Source organism: Psammomys obesus, unplaced genomic scaffold, assembly GCF_907164565.1.
Source record: "Psammomys obesus unplaced genomic scaffold, mPsaObe1.curated_primary_1811, whole genome shotgun sequence".
Taxonomy (NCBI): Eukaryota; Metazoa; Chordata; class Mammalia; order Rodentia; family Muridae; genus Psammomys; species Psammomys obesus.
This window is the reverse complement of record NW_026585504.1, coordinates 24,153,722-24,167,272: the sequence shown is the minus strand read 5'-3', so window position 1 is coordinate 24,167,272 and position 13,551 is coordinate 24,153,722.

The window sequence follows — 13,551 nt, the reverse complement described above, 5'->3', positions numbered from 1 at the left end:
GGTATCATGTTATAGTGGCAGTAAAGGGAGTAGGGAAGATTCTGTGGAGTGCTGAACCATTGGAAAGCTTTTATCTTAAACAGGGTGACACAGGAATACATTTGAGCACTCCATTTGCCATCATCTCTATTTTAACAAAACAAATTCTGTTAAAAAAAAAAAAAACAAAAAACATAGACTGGGTTGCCAAGGGCAGAGAAAAAGAGGCTGATTAAGCCTTTAAAAGACTGGAAATTAAAAATGGAAAACAAAGTATGCAAAAACCATTAAATCGTTTATTTTAGATTTGGTATAGTATTTCATTACTGCCCCAGATCTAGACTTTTTTGTTATTCTTACCAGAGGACTGTTTGTAACAAAACTGTCAGAATTTTAAAATTGTTTTAAATTGGTATTTCTACCAACCTACATCTGTGGCGACAATGGAGAGGACCATATTGTGTTTTGATTCATGAGGCTAATCACCCCTTTCCTAGTGGATCTTCTGAAATATAAATGAAATTCACCAATGTGTTTTGGTTCTTACTAAAAACATGATTATTTGTATTTCATCCACCTCTTTTGATAACACATTGCTGAGAATACGTAATAAAATGGTTATAATGGATTAAAGCAATTTTCATAATTTAGATATCTTATGAATTACATATTATCCAACACACATTCTCTTACTTGATTCTCACGGAAAATCTTATATTCTGTCTGGTATTCATAGTTTAAGAAGGGAGTAAACAACGTCTCTATTTCACAACTCAAAAAGCTGAAAGCACAGATGGAATGGGACCCAGGAAGATGACATTCCATTTTTATTATTATTATCCATATGGAAGTTTCCTGGAGAAAAAGAAATCCATGTATATTCCTGATATAATTCTTTTTCAGAGATTCAATAGTGTAATAATGAAGTCTTGGGAATTAATAATATATTTTTTGTTTTCATATTTTTTATTTGTCTCCAACCACATCTGATTTTTATACTTCTGTTGTGAAATAGTTCCATTAAGGTTATTAATAGTGCTCAGAGAATCCTACTATGCCTGTGTGTCAGCCTATACTCCACAACCGTCATTGATGTATCAATCTGTCACTACATATATATCATATTCTCATCAGCAATATAAATAAAAAAATTACAATAAAAATGGCTATCAACTTGTAATCTTGATATAAAAGGAATCATATCTAGAGTTTCATAATTACAGATAGAAAAATGTTCCTACAGAGGGGATACAAAGTGAATAAACTGTTTATAAAAATTAATTAATTAAAAATGAAAAATGTTTTTAAATATTTGTGTTTCAGGTAAAGTTTCACACTGAGTAATTTTAGGAAAGCAATTCTGTAACTTAAGCATGATGACTTTTAGTCTCTAAATGTTCTACATAAATTCCTGTGAATGAAAAAGATTATCACATTCAGGGCAAAAATTAACAAAGTGTTTATTGCTAACAGACCATTGTTCGTTTTCCTTGTGACAAATGGTGTCTGGAAGGGCAAAGTAGTGAGTGGATGGAACAACAGACTCTCTGAAAATGTATAAAAAGTTCAATATGCCCTGACTTATTCTTCACTAATACTGAAATATTTTTGAACATAAAATATGTACCATGTACTATTCTTGATTATAGGGCTACAGATGCCTCAAAAATTAACAAGGTTTCTGCATTTTTATCTCAATTGGGAATCCTTAAATAAACCACATAATTACAAGCAACAGTACTCATTATGAAGAAAAGAAATCAGTGTTGGGATAAAACGGGGAGCTGGTGTGGATCTTGTTTAATGTAATGTTAGGACCTGAGATGAAAGCAAGCTTGTGAAGAGCACAAGAGTAATTTGGAGGCAGCACTGTGATTGAAGGTAGGCGTTAGAAACCTGCCTTTAGAGGATAGACCCAGATTTCACAAGGCCTCTGAAGGCCAAAGTAAGTTTATATTTTAAATGGAATGGAAAACCTTGGAGAGACTGGAGCATAGATAATGACAGTTTATTTTTCTTTCATTAAAGCAGTATAGAAGACAGACTGTGAAGATGATATTGTTTGTGCAGAGTCCCTTTAGGTACCTATTGCACAAGTCTAGACATGAAATCATAGACTAGACTGTGTAAAGGTATGAATGGGGTAAACAATGGTAGTGTTATGAATGAGTTTTGAGCATTGAACCAAGAATAGCTATTAACTGAACAAGTTTGACAAACAATCTAAAATGCAGTGGGTTCAGTTGCCTCAGGCTCTGGCCTCCACAGTTTCTCTGCTATAATGAATTACAACCTTGAACTGTGAAACTAAATGGATACTCCTTGCTTCAGTAGTTTTCATGAACATGTTTGTCATAGCACCTGGAGAAATAACTGAATATCAGCTCTGGTTCAAACTTAAGCTCGAAAGCAATAAAAATACAGTCTTTCTTCAGAGCTATTGCTTTGAACAATGGGAAATATCAGTCCTCAATGGAACATGTCTACATTTAGTCAGTTTAACCACAACGTTAATGTTCTTATGGGCAGTTTCAAGTGGTTCATGGTGAAAGGATAGTCAGTAACCAGATGCATTTTTCTGGTTCTCAGTTCTTAGAGACTCCAGCTCAACACCTTCAGATGCAGGAGTGTTCTGCACTCAGAAGCAAGTGTAACAAATAAGGCTGCTTGATAAACATGCGCTGCTGACAGGCTCACCTTTACTTAATTATACTCTTGATGCTCCTTCCATTCATTTAACCTCTTTTGCAAATATAATGAAAACACCATATTGCTTTATTTTCCTCTGCTAATACTAATTTGTGCTGCTCAAACACCCTCGGACGTGTGACCTTCTAGTAGGAAGCAGTTGTTGGGGGCTACACTCATAGAGAAAACTGTCACTTCCTCTCTCAGAAGAATGGGCAGAGAGGTTGACTTTCATGCTCAACTCCAATCTCCATGCTGGAATTTGGTCTGGTTTGGGATTGAGTCTCACGAGTCTTTATTCCATGAAGTTAGGGCAGAAAGGAAAAATCACTAAAACAAATTAACTTTACTATTTTCCTTCCTCTTAATGTCAGTCTTGCTATGAGCTTAGATTAGCCTAAAAGCTGCAATCTGTTTCAGCATTCTGAATACGGGAATTACAGGCTTAGAATACAGACTCAAATATCTCTCTCTCCCCTTGCCCCTCTCTCTTTGTCTGTGTGTGTGTATGTGTTTAATTTTACAGAACCTTCATTATCTTTTTAACATGAATGGTTAATGAAAGACTGACAAATTACAAAATATCAAGTGTAAGGTTAAATAATAGGATGGATGTCAATAAATATCAGATGGGTTGAAACCCACCAAAATGATGAAACATACAATTTCTCTCATTATGCTCTGTTTAGAAAAATTCATTTAAAATGGAAAGAACAAATTTTCAAGAATAAGATCATTGGAACTGAAATGAAAGCATTCCGTTTCTAAAGTAACTGGTAAACTATTATTAGTGAGCATAACCTCATCCCCTGAAGCCAGGCAAGGCAGCCCTGCAAGGGGGAGGTGATCCAATAGCAAGCAATAGAGTCCATGATAGAAACAGTGCTGGGAGGGTTGATACAGGAGGAGGGCAGGACGGTCCCCTTTTTTGGGGGAGAAGGGAGAGGAAAGGGGGAGGAGTGGGAGAAGAGAAGGGAAGGGCACCCTTGGGATGTAGAGTAAATTAAAAGGAAGAAAAGAAAAGAGTATTGTTAGTGAAAAATTAATGGAAACTTTACTACCTGTGTTGATGTGTTAAACAAGGCCAAGCATTTTCATGTTGTTTTGTTTGCAGAAGTGTGACTGAAGAACCTGATACAAAATTTCTTTCGTTCTGATGAAATGTTCCTTTTGATGTTTTATGTGAAATGAACCAGATGATGTTTAATTAAGAAATTAATAAGTTAGCCTTGTTTCTATGTCACCCAGATTAAAGGGTGTCATAAAAACATGATTACACTGTAGTTCTCAGAAGGCTGTTACCAATAACACTGTTCAAGGGTTTGAGATTGCTGAAATGTCTTAACATAAGTAATAAAATAAGATAACAGTTTGGGCACAGGCATTCTAAATCTTAGACACAGTTATCTTTATCCAGGAAATAACAAAAATTACGGATATTCATATCACCTCCTAAACAAAAAAAAAAGCCTGATTGTGAGTTAATAAAATCAAAGAATTTTTAAATCACTCAGTCTTCTATATGTTTATATTTAATATGTGGATAAAACAAACACACCGACAATGTTTTCATTAAAAAACCCTCATGATCAATTTCTTTTAGTTATAAATATATTCACTAAACTTTATAGGAACATATGAAAATGTATATTATTTACTAACAGAGAGCTAAGACAGATCTTTTAACTATTACTACCAGGAAAAATATTGAGTGGTAAAATTTGGTATATCTCATCATACCAGTGTAAATGAACTTATTTGTATAGAATAGAAAGAAATTCATAAGAAGATAAAAGTAAAATTCACTGACATTTAGTTATAGGATTATTTTTATAGTCTTCTTATATTATTTAAATGTCAAATTGTATAACAAATCAATTTATAGTTATAAACCTCAGATTTTTATATTTCTGGCTCAAATTTTAAAGCTGAAACAAATATTTTAATGCAAAAATTGTTCTAGGTTTGGTGAATATACTTTATTCTTGGAAAAAGGGAAAGAGAATAAAATACTGAAAATTAACTTACCCAAACAAAACTCACTGAGGTCAGCAAAGGAACATTTGAGAGTAGAGTCTTTTTTACTCTCCTCAGAAGCAACTGGAAAAAAAAAGACACTTTGTAATTTGTAGAAATAAACATATAGCTAGAAAATGACTATGATGCCTGATGTCTAAATGAAACTCAATTAAGAAATGTTTTATTTATTTTAATTTTTTTTAAATTAATTGCAGTTTATTCACTTTGTATCCCAACTGTAGCACCCTCCTTCAATCCCTCCCAATCCTACCCTCCCTCTCTTCTCTCTGTCCTTGTCCCTCTCCAAGTCTACTGTTAGGGGAGATCCTCCTCTCCTTCCCTCTGACCCTAGCCTCTCAGGTCTCATCAAGAATGGCTAATGAGGTTGTCCAAAGTAAGGGGAACACGGACTATTTCTAACAGGATCTCAAGGGCAGGCTGTTTGACCCCCCCCCCAGGGGAGGAGCAGTCTGTTAGGCCACAGAGGAGGACTTTGCAGCCAGCCCTGAAGATACCTGATAAAACAGGGTCAGATGAAAGGGGAGGCGGTCCTCCCCTATCAGTGGACTTGGAAAGGGGCAGGGAGGAGACCAGGGAGGGAGTGTGGGGTTGGGGAGGGAATGAGGGAGCGGGATACAGCTGGGACACAGAGTTAACAAAATGTAACTAAAAAGAAAAATAATAATAATAATAATAAAAAAGAATGGCTGCATTGTCTTCTTCTGTGGCCTGGAAAAGCTGCCCCTCCCAAGAGGGAGGTGATCAAAGAGCTAGCCACTGAGTTCATGTCAGAGATAGTCCCTGTTTTAAGCTAATGCATTGAAGTTCAAATTTTATTTATGCAACAGTTAAAATTTAACTTTCAACAAAACACTACTTATATTACATTTTCCCTGTTCATTATCTTTAATGATTAACAATTTTTTTGCACATGACTGTTAGTTCACTAAAATACATAGTGTTGCTAGATTATTGAAAGAAAATGATAGTACTTTCACATGACCCAGGAGAAGGAACTAAAGAGACTATAGAACATTTCCATAGAAAAACATCAAGAGAAGAAAGGGAAAATCTAAACATATACACAATGAGAGAGTATGGTTAGATTTCATGAACAGCAGTTGTCAAAAGGCATACAGTGTGTCTTAGATGAGTGGATGTGTGAACAAGAGTACTTCAGTTAGGTCCTAATTTTCTCCAATATGGCATCTTTTTCATATATACTTAAATTTCCACCTTGTTCTGCTGCTAACATTACCTCATTCTCAAGAGTCAACTCTTCACTGTTTTGTCATCATCACTATACATTAAAATAGTTGGTGTTTCTTATTTTTAAATATATTAATTCCATAGCAACTGGACTCATTGGAAAGTTTTCTTACATTCTGATATGTTTCTATCATGTCCCCATTTCTCTCTCTTTCCCCCATCCTCCTCTTCCTGATCTGTCTATTATTCTCTAATAGTCTTACTCTGACTTTACATTCCTGACGTTCTCCTGCGGGATCCAAAGCTTTTTCTATTTGTCTTTCTGAGTCTGAACTTGCTTCACTTAATATGATTGTCTCCAGTTCAGTTTTTATTTTTCTGAGGTCACAAGCTCTCTTTCTCTCTGTCTTGACGGATAATATTCCATTGTGAATATTAGTCACATTTGTTTTTCCATGTATGCATTGATAGCCATTACATGGCTCTGTAAAGCCTATTATGAGTGAGACACTGATATACACTGGTATGTATGTATCCTTATTATAGGTAGTATTTGGTTCCTTTGGTAGCATACAAATGTATTTCCATAATAAATTTACAAACTAATTTGTATTCTCAATAGTGCATAAGATTTTTTATGTGTATTCTTTACAAATTTCCTTAGTGCGTGTGTGTGTGTGTGTTGTTTGTTTGTTTGTTTTAGCTTTCTCTCCTTTGGCTGATAGCCATTCCAAACAGAATGAGATGGAAGTATAATATTGTAGATTTTTGCTGTTCTTATTTTTCTGTTTGGTTTTTTTTTGTTTTGTTTTGTTTTTGCTTGTTTGTTTAGATATTCACTTATATAACCCAGTTTAGCTTTGAAAAAGTTACATATACGGCCATCCTAGCCACAAATAAATATCTTCCAGTCTCTGTGTGCAAAGTGTTAGGTTTCAATCACACCCTACCAAGCCTGCATTCCTGTGGCTTTAAACTGCACTTCTCTGAGGAGTCCAATTGTCAGATATTCTACGTGTATTTGTTGTCCATTTACTTCTCTGTGTATAAAATGTATACTCAGCTTCTTAGATCATTCTGATTCTTTGTTCCATAAGATTTTTTTTCGTTTTAATTCTTTATTCTTAAAATTAACAAACTATCAGATGAATAGCTGGCAAAGACTTCTCCCATTCTGAAAGCTGTCTCTTCCCTTTGTTGCCTTTGCTATACACAAGCACTTCAATTCGATGCAATTCTATTGTCAGTTATATTTTCTGAGCCACTGAAGCCCTATTCAAGAAGTCTTTAGAATACTTTAAGTGTTATTGTTATTTTTCCCTGTTAGATTCAAAATTTCCAGTCTATGCCAAGATCTTTGATATATTCTGATTTCCTTTTTGTGGATGGTGAGACAGAAGTATGCTGTTTCTTCTGCATGTGGATACAGTTTTTCCAAGGGTTTTCTAAAGATTCTGCCATGTCTCCAACATATATTTTGGCTACATTGTCAATAGTAAGATGACTGTCACTACAAAGACTCATTAGTCTATATGTCTAATATTGTGCCAGTGTAATGTTGATTTTGTCACTATGGAATTGTAGTGTGACTTTGCGTCTCTAAGGAAGAAAGTGTCTATAAAGGACAGACTAGCCTGAACTCACATTGTGGTCTAGTTTAGCCTCAATATCATGATCCTCTCTCTCATCCTGTTGAGTGCTGTGACTAAAAGCACTGCATTGAGTAAGAGTAAACAAAAATGGATGCCCATCTTATTCTAATTACATAGAAATGTACTTTTGACAATGATGAAATGATGGTAAATTTGTCAGTGGTCTTTATTGCTTCTAAATATTTTGATATTCACATCTTCTGTGTCTTCGCCTGACATACTACAATTATTGATTTGCATATGTTGAACCATCCATCCTTTCAACACTAGAATGAATTCAAATCTAAATCATTTAAATATAGTCTAAAATAATGTTCATACTTATTTTTGAGAATTTAATACATATTGTTTTTATTTCCCTTCCTCAATGCCTTCCAGCTCCTCTCCCACCTGCCTACCCAACTAAATCCATGTTTTCTTAAAACACACACACATACACACACAAAGAGAGAGAAAAAATAGAGGGGGGGGAGAGAGAATACTATTCATGTTGGTGAACAACTGAGACTGGCTCTTTGATCCTCCCACCCCCCAAGAGAGGAGCAGTCCTGTTAGGCCACAGAGGAGGGCTTCGCAGCCAGTCCTGAAGATACCTGATGAAACAGGATTGGATGAATGGGGAGGAGGTCCCCCCCTATCAGTGGACTTGGAAAGGGGCAAGGTAGAGATGAGGGAGGGAGGGTGGGATTGGGAGGGAATGAGGGAGCGGGACACGGCTGGGATAAAGAGTTAATAAAATGTAATTGATAAGAAAAAAATAAAATTAAATATCCAAAAAGAAAAAAAAAGACCTGGAGTATGGCTGATACACTGATTGTCAAGAAAACTGATTTTTTTTTTTTTCTCTCAGCAGTTTTCAGTTGTGAACAGCATACTGGCTCGGGTGAGACTCCATGCTTACGTTCATTCCTTTAGGCTAAGATTTTGTGTGGGCTGAGTTTCTGCAGGCCTTGTCCATGCCATTTGTCTTTTTGACTCTCACTATGTGTTCATATGACATTGGTGTGAGTTTCCTAATGACGGGAGGGACTAGATCCTATTTTGTATTCCAATGAGTCATCTAGTCCATGCCATTATTTCCAAATTAAGACCATTTATATATAGGATTATAATGTAAACGTATTTAGTAATTGATGGTATTTTGGGGACTATTTTTCCTGGTTGTTGAAAATAATATGTATAACTTTCTCCTTTATTTATATAGGAGAATTGATAATTCCTAAGCTTCTGTATGTATTTCTTCATTTTTGTGTAACATTCCTTTGAGTGTCTTTGGATACTGCTTCTTTATAAGGAAATAGAATTCTTAATTACTTGAATATGGTCTGTAAATTACTACCAGGGATATCTTAACAACAAACATATAAAATGTGGGCTGTATTAGCTAGTGATTCACAAGTTAGGATTGCCTTCCCCTTAAGAACCCAATATAAGGTTTAGACTCCCTTGGGATTGGCAAACTGCAAAGCAAGACAGGAATAAATACAGCTAGCCAACAAGCTGCTTTTCCCATGACTCATATACTATACTGTTCTATTTTTTGGCGAACTCATTCTTAAAGAGCTCAATAAATACTAGCGAGATGTAGCAAAGCATTGTTAACTTAACAAAAAGAGTAACTGACACTCACCATGCTCAGATTTACCAGCAGAAAGAAAGGTTAGGGAAGTTGGAGCCTGTGATTCACTCTCAGTTGACTGGAACAGTGAAGCAGATTGGCTCAAGCTCTTTGAATGAGCATAGCTCTGGGCTAGGCAAGGCAGGGATCTCCGAGATGGTTTTAATGAAGCTTCAGTTGTTATCTCACTTTTGCTTACGTTCATACCTGTAAACCAAAAATGGAGAGTATGACCAATGTATCAGATAACAATTAAAAGAATTATAATGGGTGTTCCAGGAATATACCCTTAAAATAAAATATCTAGATTTTAGAAATAGATTTATTTTGTCAAGAGACAAGTGATATACACATGCCAATATATAGCTTCTCATCGAGTTGAGCTTTCATCATTTTAAGGATTCTTAAACAAAAGAACCTGGACAAAAAGTTGTATAATTATGATGGTTATGATTAGGACTGTCAATGTGTAAACATGACTGTTTAGATTTGTAAGCAGAAAAATAAGCAAAATCTAATTCATTCAGAAATAGTGTTATTGAAAAGATCACATATTTGTATTCCATTTAAAAACATATGTGATAAGTTAAACAGACATCTAGAAGCTGGAAAAAATAACACGGAATATTACAAAAATCACCAGTGAGTGAGAGAAAAAGAGAGCATCATTGTGTCTCTATAATAGTCTCTCCTTTAGTGGAGAGAGCCTGATCTATTAACAAGAAAATTAACCAGTAACAGTACTCTTATTTTAAAAATTTGCATTTTCCTGATAGGGATGTTGAACATTTAAATAAAATTTATTTAAAATTTCTTGTATACAATATAATTTAGCCATACCCCACCCACTCCTCCCAGATCCCGCCCACATCTTTACTCACCCTCACCCAAATCCATATTATCTCTCTCCTTCCCTCTCTCTTTCTCAATCTCTTTCTTTCTCTCTCTGTCTCAAATGGCATGTACACACTACAAGTAGAAGTTTTTTGTAATTATGCTTTCAATCCTTATTTATGCAAATAAAACATGAAAAAAATCTATAGGAGTAACAATTCTGGATTGCTTGAAAGAACTTGCATCCAATCTTTTCGCTTTCCAAGACTTTGTAATGACAATGAAGGAAACATTACTCTAAGCCACCATTAAAAATATCACAAATTCCTTCCAACTGAGGACGAAAGTGATATTTTAAGTACTTCAATCAAGAGATAACAGAAAAAAAAAAACTTCTTCAAGTAATTTTAGTTTCAATGAACCTACATTCTTTTGCTTAGAATCTCCATTATAAAGCACTAAACATGTAACTCTTGTCCCAGATGATTTGTTGATAACTGCATATTAGAAATAACAGAAACTCATGAAACTGAAAAGCTTCTGTAAAGCAAAGGACACAGTCATCAAAACAAAATGACTGCCTACAGCTTGGGAAAGAATCTTCACTAACCCTTTATCTGACAGAGGACTAATATCGAGTATATACAAAGAACTAAAGAAGCTGAAAAGCAGCAAACCAAGTAATCCAATTACAAAATGGGGAACAGAGCTAAACAGAGAATTCTCTACAGAGGAATATCGAATGGCAGAGAAACACTTAAAGAAATGCTCATCCTCATTAGCCATCAGGGAAATGCAAATCAAGACGACCCTGAGATTTCACCTTACACCCATCAGAATGGCCAAGATGAAAAACTCAAGGGACAACACATGCTGGAGAGGTTGTGGAGAAAGGAGAACCCTCCTCCACTGCTGGTGGGAATGTAAACTGGTACAACCACTCTGGAAATCTATCTGGCACTTTCTCAGACAATTAGGAGTAGTGCTTTCTCAAGACCCAGCTATACCACTGCTAGGTATATACCCAAAGTTTGCTCAAGTACACAAAAGGGATATTTGCTCAACCATGTTTATAGCAGCTTTATTTGTAATAGCCAGAAGCTGGAAACAACCCAGATGTCCATCAACGGAGGAATGGGTACAGAAATTGTGGTATTTTTACACAATGGAATACTGCTCAGCAATCAAAAAGGAGGAAATCATGAAATTTGCAGGCAAATGGTGGGATCTAGAAAAGATCATCCTGAGTGAAATATCCCAGAAGGAGAAAAACAAACATGGTATATACTCACTTATATAGACCTATAAGATGTGATAAACATGATGAAATCTGTACACCTAAAAAAGATAATCAAGAGAGCGGACATGGGGTAAGATGATCAATCCTCGTTTAGAAAGACAGATGGGATGTGCATGGAAAGTATGACAGGAGGCTATTGAGCGCATTTGAAAGACTCTAACTAGCAGTGTTTTCAAAGCAAAGACTCATGACCAAACCTTTGGCAGAGTACAGGGAATCATAAGAAAGAAGGGGAGTTAGTCTGATGGGGAAAGGATAGGAGCTCCACAAGGACCAAATATATCTTGGCACAGGGTCTTTTCTGAGACTGACATTCAACCAAGGACCATGTATGGATATAACCTAGAACCTCAGCTCAGATGTAGCCTGTGGTAGCTCAGTATTGGTTTCCCATAGTGAGGGGAACAAGGACTATTTCTAACAGGAACTCAATGACTGGCTCTTTGGCCTCCCCATCCCCCAAGGGAGGAGCAGTCCTGTTAGGCCACAGAGGAGAGCTTTGCAGCCAGTCCTGAAGATACCTGATAAAACAGGATCAGGTGAATGGGGAGGAGGTCCCCCCTATCAGTGGACTTGGAAAGGGGCAGGGAGGAGATGAGGGAGGGAGGGAGGAACTGGGAGGGAATGAGGGAGCGGGACACGGCTGGGATACAGAGTTAATAAAATGTAACTGATAAGGAAAAAAAAAAGTCCCTTAGTTTTAGCTGATTCAAATTGTCGTCAAGCTGATGACTGAAATTAACTAATTAACTATCTCAGTTAAAGGCCTCAAATGCCTTTTTAGTCCTAGTGGGCAGCAGTAAGGATGACTCACAGTTTTCCTTTGGAAATAACTCTTGTGACATGATTGCATAAATATAAAGAGTCCAAATAAAAAAAAAAGAAATAACAGAAACTATATGTAATAAAATAAACGTCCCTTGAGGAAATGTAAGGGAGATGCAAGATGATCTTATCTGAGAGTTAGAATGCTAGAATCAAAGTTTAGTGCTTTTAAAATTCATTAGTTCCTCCATCCTGCTCCCTTTAGGTTTCCATCCTGTTTGTCCTTCTGAATGAGAATTAAGCATCTTCCCTGGGATCCTCTTTGTTTAGCTTCTTTAGGTCTGTCGATTTTAGTATGTTTATCCTATATCATATGGCTAATATCCACTTATAAGTGAGTATATACCATATGTGTCTTTCTTCTGCTTGTGGTTTACCTCACTCAGGATGATCTCTTCCAGTTCCATACATTTGCCTGGTAATTTCATGATTTCCTTGTTTTTAATATCTGACTAGTATTCCATTGTGTAAATGTATGACAATTTCTGTATCCATTCTTTGGTTGAGTGACATCTAGGTTGTTTCCAAATTCTGGCTATTACAAATAAAGCTGCTATGAATACAGCTGTGCAAATGTCATTGTTGTATGTCCTCTAGAAGACTTCACCCAGCAGAGATAGAAGCAGATGCAGAGACTCACAGCCAAACTTTGTGCAGAGCACAGGAAGTCTTATGGAAGAAGGGGAATATAGAAGAACCCAGAGGGGACAGGAGCCCCACAAGGAGGCCAACAAAGCCAAAAATGCTGGGCCCAGGGGGGACTGCAGAGACTGATACATCAACCAAAGACCATGCATAGAGAGGACAAAGACCCCATGATCAGAGGTAACACATACATAGCTCAGTCTTCATGTGGGATCCCTAGTAAGGGGAGAAGAGACAGTCTCTGACATGAACTCAGTTACCTGCTCCTTGGTCACATCTTCCTGTATGGGCAACCTAGACAGCCCACAGAGGAAGAGGATCCAGGAAGTCTTAATGGGACCTGATAGAGTAGGGTCAGACAGTAGAGGAGGAGGACTTTCCCAATCAGTGGAATAAGGGAGAGAGATAGGGAAGGAAGAGGAAGGAAAGGTGGGACAAAGAGGAGATGAGGGAGGGAGCTAAAATTGGGATACAAAGTAAATAAATTGTAAATAATAATAATAATAATAATAATAATAATAATAATAATAATTTAAAAATTCAGTAGTCTTTGGGTCTCCTGAGAAGCAGTCTTGACAGCTTCTGTGTAATAATACTATTTGCACTAACCCAATGACGTTCACACAATCTTACAAAAGTATAAATTCTGTAGTTCCTTTTCTCATAATATTTACATACAAGAGAAGTTCCACCTGCTCTTTGAGGCATTGATTACTATATTTATGAAGTTGTTTTATAAATTAGTCAGGCTGAGAATGACTTAATTTTGAAAACCAGGAAAG